Genomic DNA, 9,259 nt, shown 5'->3' with positions numbered 1-9,259 from the left:
CCCTGCACAAGCTTATGTCAACGAATATATATTTTTCGTCAAGCAGATTTTTTTTCTGGCACCTACTTTTTAAGAATGTCAGTGAGCCACTACATTTTCTGCTAAGTGGAAAACATTTTTAAAAACTCAGGCTTTAAAAAATTGCTTAGAAATTTGCCTCAAAGAGTAGTTTTCATAGGGTTAAAATGGACTTCCTCTGCATGGTTATGTTAGGTATCTTTCCCAGTATTTATGTGATACAGGATCTACTACTCTCTCTAGTGTAACTAGGAAACAAGTTGAAGCACTAATCTGGAGTCCCACGATGGGTTTGTTAATGAGACTTTAGAGTGATTACAGTGGGCCATAACTTTGCACTAATAAGATCTTTCCAGTATTAAAATATTCAGGAAAAACACTGGTACAAATTTGTTTTTACAAGACAAATACAACCTGATGTAGATACAATGATGTTCACTCACTATGGTTGATGTAAACGTATGCACCAGAAACTGGAAAAAAATTCTAACTTATTATACAAAGGCTTCTGCAGCATCATAAATGTGCAAATCTCATCTATTTCTCCATTAAACACAACTTAGGCTGCCCAGGAAAAGTTTCTAGAATGGCAGATTTTTGGCCTAACAAATGTACATCAGGAACTCAGGGCTTATATAAGCAGAGTTGAATATGAGAAAACAACCTGTGTATACAATCGCTAAAATAGTGTTTATGCACTCTAGAGTCTATGGGAGTTCTACAGAATTATCAAACCCCCTAGATGTTTAACCTTTGTACCAATTGTAATGGCTTCTTTAGGAAAAAAAAGCATGGCTAGAGGGTCTGTGATAGTGGACAAGGCTGGAAGATCAACTTCACAGAAATACTTCTAGTCACTCAGGTTAGCTTGGCCTCATCAGGTACATGAGCACTGGTCATTTCCATCACCTATCTGGGGCTTATTTCCAGCCTAGAAGACCCTGGCAACCAGGCTGTTTTTTTTTCTCCATTAGTTTGAAGGAGACAAGAGGAGTTTGTTTGATTTATAGAAAGCTGTCTCAGCCATAACAGACATATTAGTTTGATTCCTAGCTGACTGGTTCTGTAAAAGCCCAAAAATCATTATTCTAGATGAGAGAGTTTTGACCATACTTGTATTCTAACATGGACAAATAATTTGAGAAATGTGTGAGAATTAGAGTTCACTTCTCAAAGGATATGTTATATTTCCCCTCTTGGCTTTTTCAAGGCATTGTCTCATAATGGTGAAGACACTAAGGAGCAATATTGTGCTAAATGCCTCAGTTGCTTTGGTCTAAAGCAGGCTCTTGGAGAATGGGGTATGTTGCAGTAACACAGTCACCTTGCATAGTTTTCTTTGTAGGAAACTATCTCTCAGTTGGAGCCAGCAAACTCCACTGTCAGAGAACCTCCAAGTGCCAATCGTTCATGTCGCTGCAGAATATCTTTGTCAGCTCAACTATTCTGCTCTTTTCAGAGAAGTCACTAAATTGGAATCACATGAAATTATTCACACCCTATTCAGTACTATGTTTTTAAAACTGGGACCTCACAAAGGGGTCTCCAAGGAAACATTTTTCTCTTGGTGGAAAAGACTTTCTCAAGAGATTAAATAGATAAAATTAATGTGTTTGCTCTTTGAATCTTTATGGATGGAGTTAATGAGATACTCCCAGTACAACAGAGTTCCCAGGAATATCTTCATTTTGTCTTTTGATACTTCTCAGATGGCATGCACACAGCTCAGGTAGAGTCCATCAGACTGGAGATGATTTTCTGGATACTGGTTCTGAGGAGAGGGAGTAAAAGATCATTTGAGGAGTTCCCAGGCAGTACAGTTACAGAATTCATATGATTTGCGTGTAGAGGACACATAGTGTTTCTCTTATGTCTTAGCCTTTGGGCAGAATGCAGTCTTCTTCACTTCAAGCTGTATACCCTTGGCTCCAGGAAACAGAATCTTCATTGGCAGAGACCAGGGTGATCTGGGTGCTATGTGCTGATATCAATATAATTGAAGGGGATAGTGATAAGCTGAATTTGTATTTGTATAAGTAAAAAACACACAGAAATGTCATAAAACCAATACTTGTGCTACAACTTCTCAAATAGGTTAAAACAATAAATTTAACAATAGAAATGGAGAACAAATTAGCCCACAGGAAAACAGTACTGAAGGATATACACCCAGAAAAATATTCATTGGGAGATGTAGAGAAGGGGCTCCTCCAATTTCCAAAAAATCTTTTTGTTGGCCATGTAATCTCCCAATCTGCAAGTCTTCAAAATATTTTTGGAATCAACCTCACCTAATATCAACTAAATAACTCACATATTTCACAGCTTTCAATATGTGGAAAGTAAATACTATTGAATGCATGAAAGGTGTTCTATCTATATTCTAAGAAAAGTAGAAACCTAGAGGCTTTATCATGCATAATTTACCTGGTAGCTTGACACTCTCTTACTCCTGGCTTTACAGAGCTCTTTATAAATGATAATGTTTCCTGTTAGATCTTCCATCATCTTTGTTAAAGATGACATTTTTCTTTGTGATGTATTAATATCTTTCACACGTTTCTGACAATAAAGAAAGTCAGACAAAGAGAACAACATCGAGCAAGGATGATCTTTCCCCAAGATATTGCTTCCATATATACTCACAGGTGAGCATAGCTCTCCCTCTGCTCTTTCTACCTTATATGAAGGTTAAGTCAGCATATGGTTAATTCATATCCTGGTAATCTGCCATAAAAGTGACAGTTTTCAACCTGTGGGTTGCAACAGGTTTCTAACCAGGATAGACTATTTTAGACCTGAACTTACTTCAGTGATTACAGTGCTTGCCTTCTGATCACAAAAAATCTAGTTCTGATCCTTCAGAAGTCCCAGAAGCATGAGAACCCAAGATGTGATTCCTCTAAACCCAAGGAAAATGTCAAGTGATACAACACACTGCTAAAATATCATAATGCTGAGAAAGGAGATGGAAATATCTAACTCTCTGGAAACCTGCAAGCCAAATACCTTCTTGGCATGGCAATATTAGGCCAATGAAATAACCTATTCCCAAGTAAAAGCTGAAAGGATGCATCTGAAGACTAACAGCCAAATTGTCCTCTTTGCAGACTAACAAATATTCACATGTGCATGAACACACACACACACACACACACACAGAGAGAGAGAGAGAGAGAGAGAGAGAGAGAGAGAGAGAGAGAGAGAGAGAGAGAGAGAGAGAGAGAGAATATAATATTTTTAAAAATCTAAAGCACTAAGTATTCCCCATTTCAAAATAAAAAATTAGGAATTTTGGGGAATCTTTCTGGGCCTGAGTAGATTGAAGTAACCAGGTTTGTATATCTCCCATCCAAAAACTGAATTCAATAATCATGAAAAGCTTAATTAGTCTTCAAACCCATATGGACAGTTTGGTTGATGGTCTATGGGTGAAAATGAAAGCTGAAGATATGCAGCATCTTTCTCTTTGCAAAAATATCAATGAGTACAAACATAAGCAAGTATATAAACTTCCTTCCAAATATGATGAAATTCACATAATAGCAACATTCTAATATCAGGATTGACAGTTTATTTATGCTTCATCAACTCTGACCAAGCCACCTTGCCAATGCCTCATGCTATGCTCTCTGGCAGAACTCACAAAGCAGAATCAGGAATCCACTGTATCCTGCTTTTTTATATGTGAGGTCACTCAGTATGGAGATGAAAGGCACTATTCTCCTGCTCTGTCTTATAAAGGCAGCTACCCCACTGCATGAAGCGTAGACAAGGAAAATCTCCAGAGACTCCTCCAAAATGTTGGTGGTTCTGTTCACAGAAGCCTTCCTGGAAGTTTGTTTTTCTTAGTGCTTCAGTGGAGGTAAAAAGACATGGTTGTTGGTTCAATGAATCTGCTTGTAGGTAATAGATTATATGGCACTCCTGGATTTTGCAGAGAGATAAGAGGATTAGCAGAAAGGCAGCACTGTAGAATCATTATCAAGATAGGGCATTTACATCCTCATACCACACCAAGGACTTGGATGCTGTCACGTACAATTAAAAGGTGAACAAATGTTTGAACAGAAGGGTAACAAGGTAGGACTTAATTTCTAGATTCATCTCTTTGTATTGTGAAGGATCAAACCTTGGAAGACTTACAGCAGGAAGTCTAGTAGTAAAGATTTTGTAATGAAGTGGTCACTATTTAACAGATGTCTAGCTTCAGAGAATACAGAACAGAAAAAAGAATGGATGTACAGATAGATCTGGGTAAGATAAATAATTAATTTGGAAATCCTATCCTTAGGTTCTTTTGTCTATGAAGACAATGCCTGCAAATTTAGTTCTAATCATCAAGATGTAATGATTGATATCATCAATACATGAGTTAAGTGAAAATTTCCATAAATATCAGGAGGGGTGATTATGAAGGCGATTTAGAAATTAGTGAAAACAGCTATGTGATAGCCAATGAGTTATAAATAATAGGTAAGTGGCATTTCACCACTAAGCTTATCTCTCCTTGTGATTGCCCAACACCACACTTGAGACTACAAAACAGTGCCACCTGTTGCAGGATTCCTGGAAGGACTGCCTCCCAACCAAGAGTATAGTCCTCTAGTAAGGAGCTGAGCAACAGACCAACTCCCATTGCCTAGAAACCAGCAAGGTCCACCCGAAGAAGCATGCCCTCAGTAGAATCAGCCATATCAGTCTAAAATCCAGGAAGGCCCACTGCCACCTTCCCAAGGAGGTATATCACAGAGACTTTACCCAGGTCAGCATCCTAAGTAATCAAAATACATTGCCAGGAAGGATTTGAATTTATTCTTCTTGAAACTTCATAACCCCTCTAGTTATGCAAATGTAGTATATATTTACTCAGCTTTAATTCCATTGATATTACATAGTTTCTGGTCTTATTACCATTTACATGTTCTGTGGTGGCATGTAAATTTGTTTTGTATGCTACAAAACTTATTGTGAATTTGGGGAATAATTTCTACCCATGTTTTCTATCATTATTGTTATTGGTTTGTTCAAGAATATTAATGTTCTTCCTAAATTCTTGGACTTCCTTACTGAGACCAGCAACCACACCCTTTATAATTTGAACTGATCTCTTTTTGTCTATGGTACATGAGACCATATTGTAAAATTGTTAAATGTTATTTGCATTTTTAGTGTGCACTCACCTTAGTATGTGCTCCAATATAAGAAAAAGATTTGAAAACAAGGTGTTAAGTTAATTCTTAAAATTACACGTCATCATTCTCCAATACCTTTACAAGTAATAAAATCATGTACTACAGGTAAAAAAGCAAATTGTTTACGGGATCCCATGTGTATTTGTAACTAAGCAATCTTGTAATAGATTAGCAAAACGTGTGCAAGCAAGGAAATTTTATAAGCCAGTTTCTCTTACTGGCAGGCAACAATTTGAAGTTACTAAGACAGGAATTATATAAATTAACTTTAAATGGAATCTTATAAGAATCTGAAAAGAATCACAAATCTGAATTTTTATATAAAAACCAGCTATGTCTACTTTAAATCATCAGGGTGAATATCTATTCAGCAACAATTATTATTTAATCATACCAGAAGCCTGTGGACAACAATGTATATCAGAAATCAGTTCACTAGTCCATCCTCAGTGAGAGTCAGGTCAACCAGTGCTGCCATTACTCTTGTTCCATGACGATAAAATACCCCTAACTTAACTAATAAGACTGTGCTTTGCAAACTTCAAATTGTTTTCTAATATTTTCTACATCAGAGTCAGTAGAATAACATCTTAATCTAGCTCCACTAACAAATTTATCTTTCCATATGTTTTTTTCAGATTGGTGGTCAAACCTGACAATCTACATCACTAATTCTTTCCTAGGGTGGTAATTGAATCATTTATCAGCTGGAGCAGAAATACCTGAAAGAGAACAAGCACTATCATTGTGAGTTGTAGAGATACTGTCCAGTGAGGGATGTGGAAATCACTTTCGAGCTTTCATACAATTCTTAGATTTAGAGAAACATGAAAGCAACAGGAAGAGCAGAACTCTATAAAAGAATGACGTTCTCAGGACACTTAATTTTCAGGGTCATGCCTCAACTAAGGCACATCCATCATGGCTGTGCTAATTGGTAGGCAGCATTCCATGAGTTCTAAAACCACATGTCATTCCTCTAGCATAGCCCTAGCAGTTCATGGCAAGAATGAACAGGACAAAATAGAAATGTGACAAGAGTAGAGAAATGCAAAAAACATGAACTTGTATTTCCATTTTTTACAGATGCCTAAAGGGAGGAGAAACTTCATATTACCATGCTTTTCCTTTAACTTTCTTTTGTGTTTTAGTTAGAAGACAATGATAGTCTTGCCACATTTTGCAACTGGCAAAACCGAATAGTTTATCTTTATAATACCAATAATAACACGAACAGATCATTTATGACTCCATCTCTAACTATATTTGTGATTTTGTCTCCAATTTGAGTACCTTAGACACAATTTATGACCACCTAGTATCATAAGTCTTTGATGCTTTTACCTTTCAATCTTCCCATATCCACAATCTAGTTTCCATTGTACCCACATTTGCTTATCCTTTAAGACTAATACAATTTGTTTATACAAATTACATATATGTATGTATAATATATACATTTATAATGTACATATTATGTGCATATTTTATACATATACATATATATTACTTTAACTGATATTCTCATACTTTTAGACAAACAAAACTACAAAATAATTATAAATAAATTTTAGGAACTGGCAATCTTAATGTTTTCAAAATAATTTATTACATTTTCTGGTGTTTTTAATGTGTTTTTGTATATCACTTTTCTATTATCCACTGTATTATTTTCCCATATATGTTCACATAATGATCACATAATATATAGCCACCATTTTTTTATTAAACCTACATGGATTCCATAAAGGAGATAATATGATAGATTTTTTTAATGATAAAATATTTGAAGTCCTTCTGAAATGATTTTGAAGCCTACAATTTTTTGCTTGCCCTGACTGTCAGTAAAATTGAAAATAACTACCAGTGATAATATGGTAATGGGGGCAGACTAGGCTCTTAGGAAACATAAATCTGGACATCCCATTATTTCTGAATATTGCTCTATATCAGAGATGTCTGAACTGTGTTTCTTCTACTTGCATAAATTGGGCATCACAAATAATATAGCTATTTTATTATTTTTTTAACAGAGAAAGGAATTCCAATGATATCCCAAAGTCTTAAAGCATTTCTCATTACAATCTTGAGTGCAGTAATACTTAATTTGGGCCTCATATTAGGAAGATGTTGAAGGTATCAGAAGGTTAATACCCTGTTGAATTACAGTTTTGAAGACAGCTAAGAACACTTGCTACTCTTACAGAGGATACAGGTTTGGTTCCCAGTATCCACACAGCAGTACACAACTGCCTGTAATTCCAGCCTCAGAAAATATGGTGCCATTTTCTGGCTTCTACAGAAAATGTACTCATGGGATGCTCACACATACTTTCAGGCAATTAGTTCTATGCATAAAATAAAATAAATTTTTAAAAACCATATGAGTTACAAAGTCATAGCTCACCATGAAGCAATGCTCAAATTATAAAATATCAAGGGCAAACCCATAAAGCTATAAACTATTGAAATCCTTATGTATGTCAACTTTACGAAGGTATACTTATATGCTTAAGGATTTAACTTAGGAAAACAAAGCATAAGACAGTGAGTATATGAAATACAGGATCTTAGTTTCCAAATCTATAGGTTGTTTCTGTTTTGTAAAATCACAGTCTTCCAAAAGATTTTGTTCTATTTTAACCAGTGTATTTTCTTGAGCAATGTTTTCTATTGTTAAGTAATATTTTAACTGAGGAATAAACCTACTGAAATCATACAAAGTTTAAGCTTACATATAATTTATCTATTATCATCATTCCCCTTCTCTCATCCTAGTAGCATTATTTACTTTAAAGTCTTACCATCCTAAGGTGGAGATCAATAAGAATTAAAAGCATTTCTGCTTTCGCTGAAGTAGGTCTGTTGGGACATATGCCACCCAGATGGAACATATAATGAGTAACACCTTGTTGATTTGAACACAGAAGCAATCAAAATATCTTAGAATGTTGATATCTACCAAGCTGTAGTGCATTAAAGCTTATTATAAATCTAAGGATTTCTGTGTATTTTATTTGGCAACAATATGGTTTGAACTGGGTAGAAAGTCTACACACACACACACACACACACACATATATATATATGTATGTATTTATATTTTAATAAAGCAAGGCATACATTTCCATTTGAAATTAATGTTCTCACCTCAGAAACTGTTAACATTTTATTATCTAAGTCTTTCTCTGTTATTGTTATTGTTTATTATTATTATTATTATTATTATTATTATTTAGGGTATGTTTATAAACACATATGAAATACCCACTGAGTCCAATTACCATTATTCATAAATACTTTGCAGTGTGGTTGAACACACACATATATATGTGTGTGTGTGTGTGCTATATGGGGGTATGAAGAACACTAAATAATAATATACACGACAATGCACTGTGTTCTGACACTTTCCTTGTTAATAAACCTGATTGTTATTTAATATATATCTTGACCTTGTCATAGTAAAGTTAGAAAAGCTTAAATCATGAACGAGATTCAGAAATGCTTCCAGTATATATGGTATCAAATACATACAATACTTAAACCTTGCATACTTTTTTCTCACACTTTTTATTGCTTCTGATTCATTTTTTGAATATTCAGATATATAAGAGCCTTAATAAAAAGCTTTTTTGGAAAAGAATATTTTGAAATGTATCTTTTTGAGTAAAAATAATGTCATCTGATTCTACTTTTCACGTTTTCCATTTTCACACATTGCTACTTCACAGATTGAAAAATCTGTTTGGCTTCTCCAAGGTCAAGTTATATCCAACTAAGCTCCACCAAGAGACATACTAAGCAAAGCAGGGCTTGTGTTTGTTTTCTTCTTTGTGCTTCTTTTCTTTACAGTAATTTGTTTTAGATATTCTTCAGTGAAGATGTGCTTGCTGAAATAAGAACACACTTTGTTTACAGAACTTTGGGAGGTGAAATGATACTGAAAAGGAAACCTCTTAGCTGATGGCTAGATCTCACATAGAAGGTGTTAATGTAAGCTGTGAGGTTCCAAAAGTTATCAACTGTCCTACTTAGTTTTAAAT

Source organism: Grammomys surdaster, unplaced genomic scaffold (genome assembly GCF_004785775.1).
Source record: "Grammomys surdaster isolate TR1022 unplaced genomic scaffold, NIH_TR_1.0 373, whole genome shotgun sequence".
Lineage (NCBI taxonomy): Eukaryota > Metazoa > Chordata > Mammalia > Rodentia > Muridae > Grammomys > Grammomys surdaster.
Note: the sequence above shows the minus strand (reverse complement) of the source record.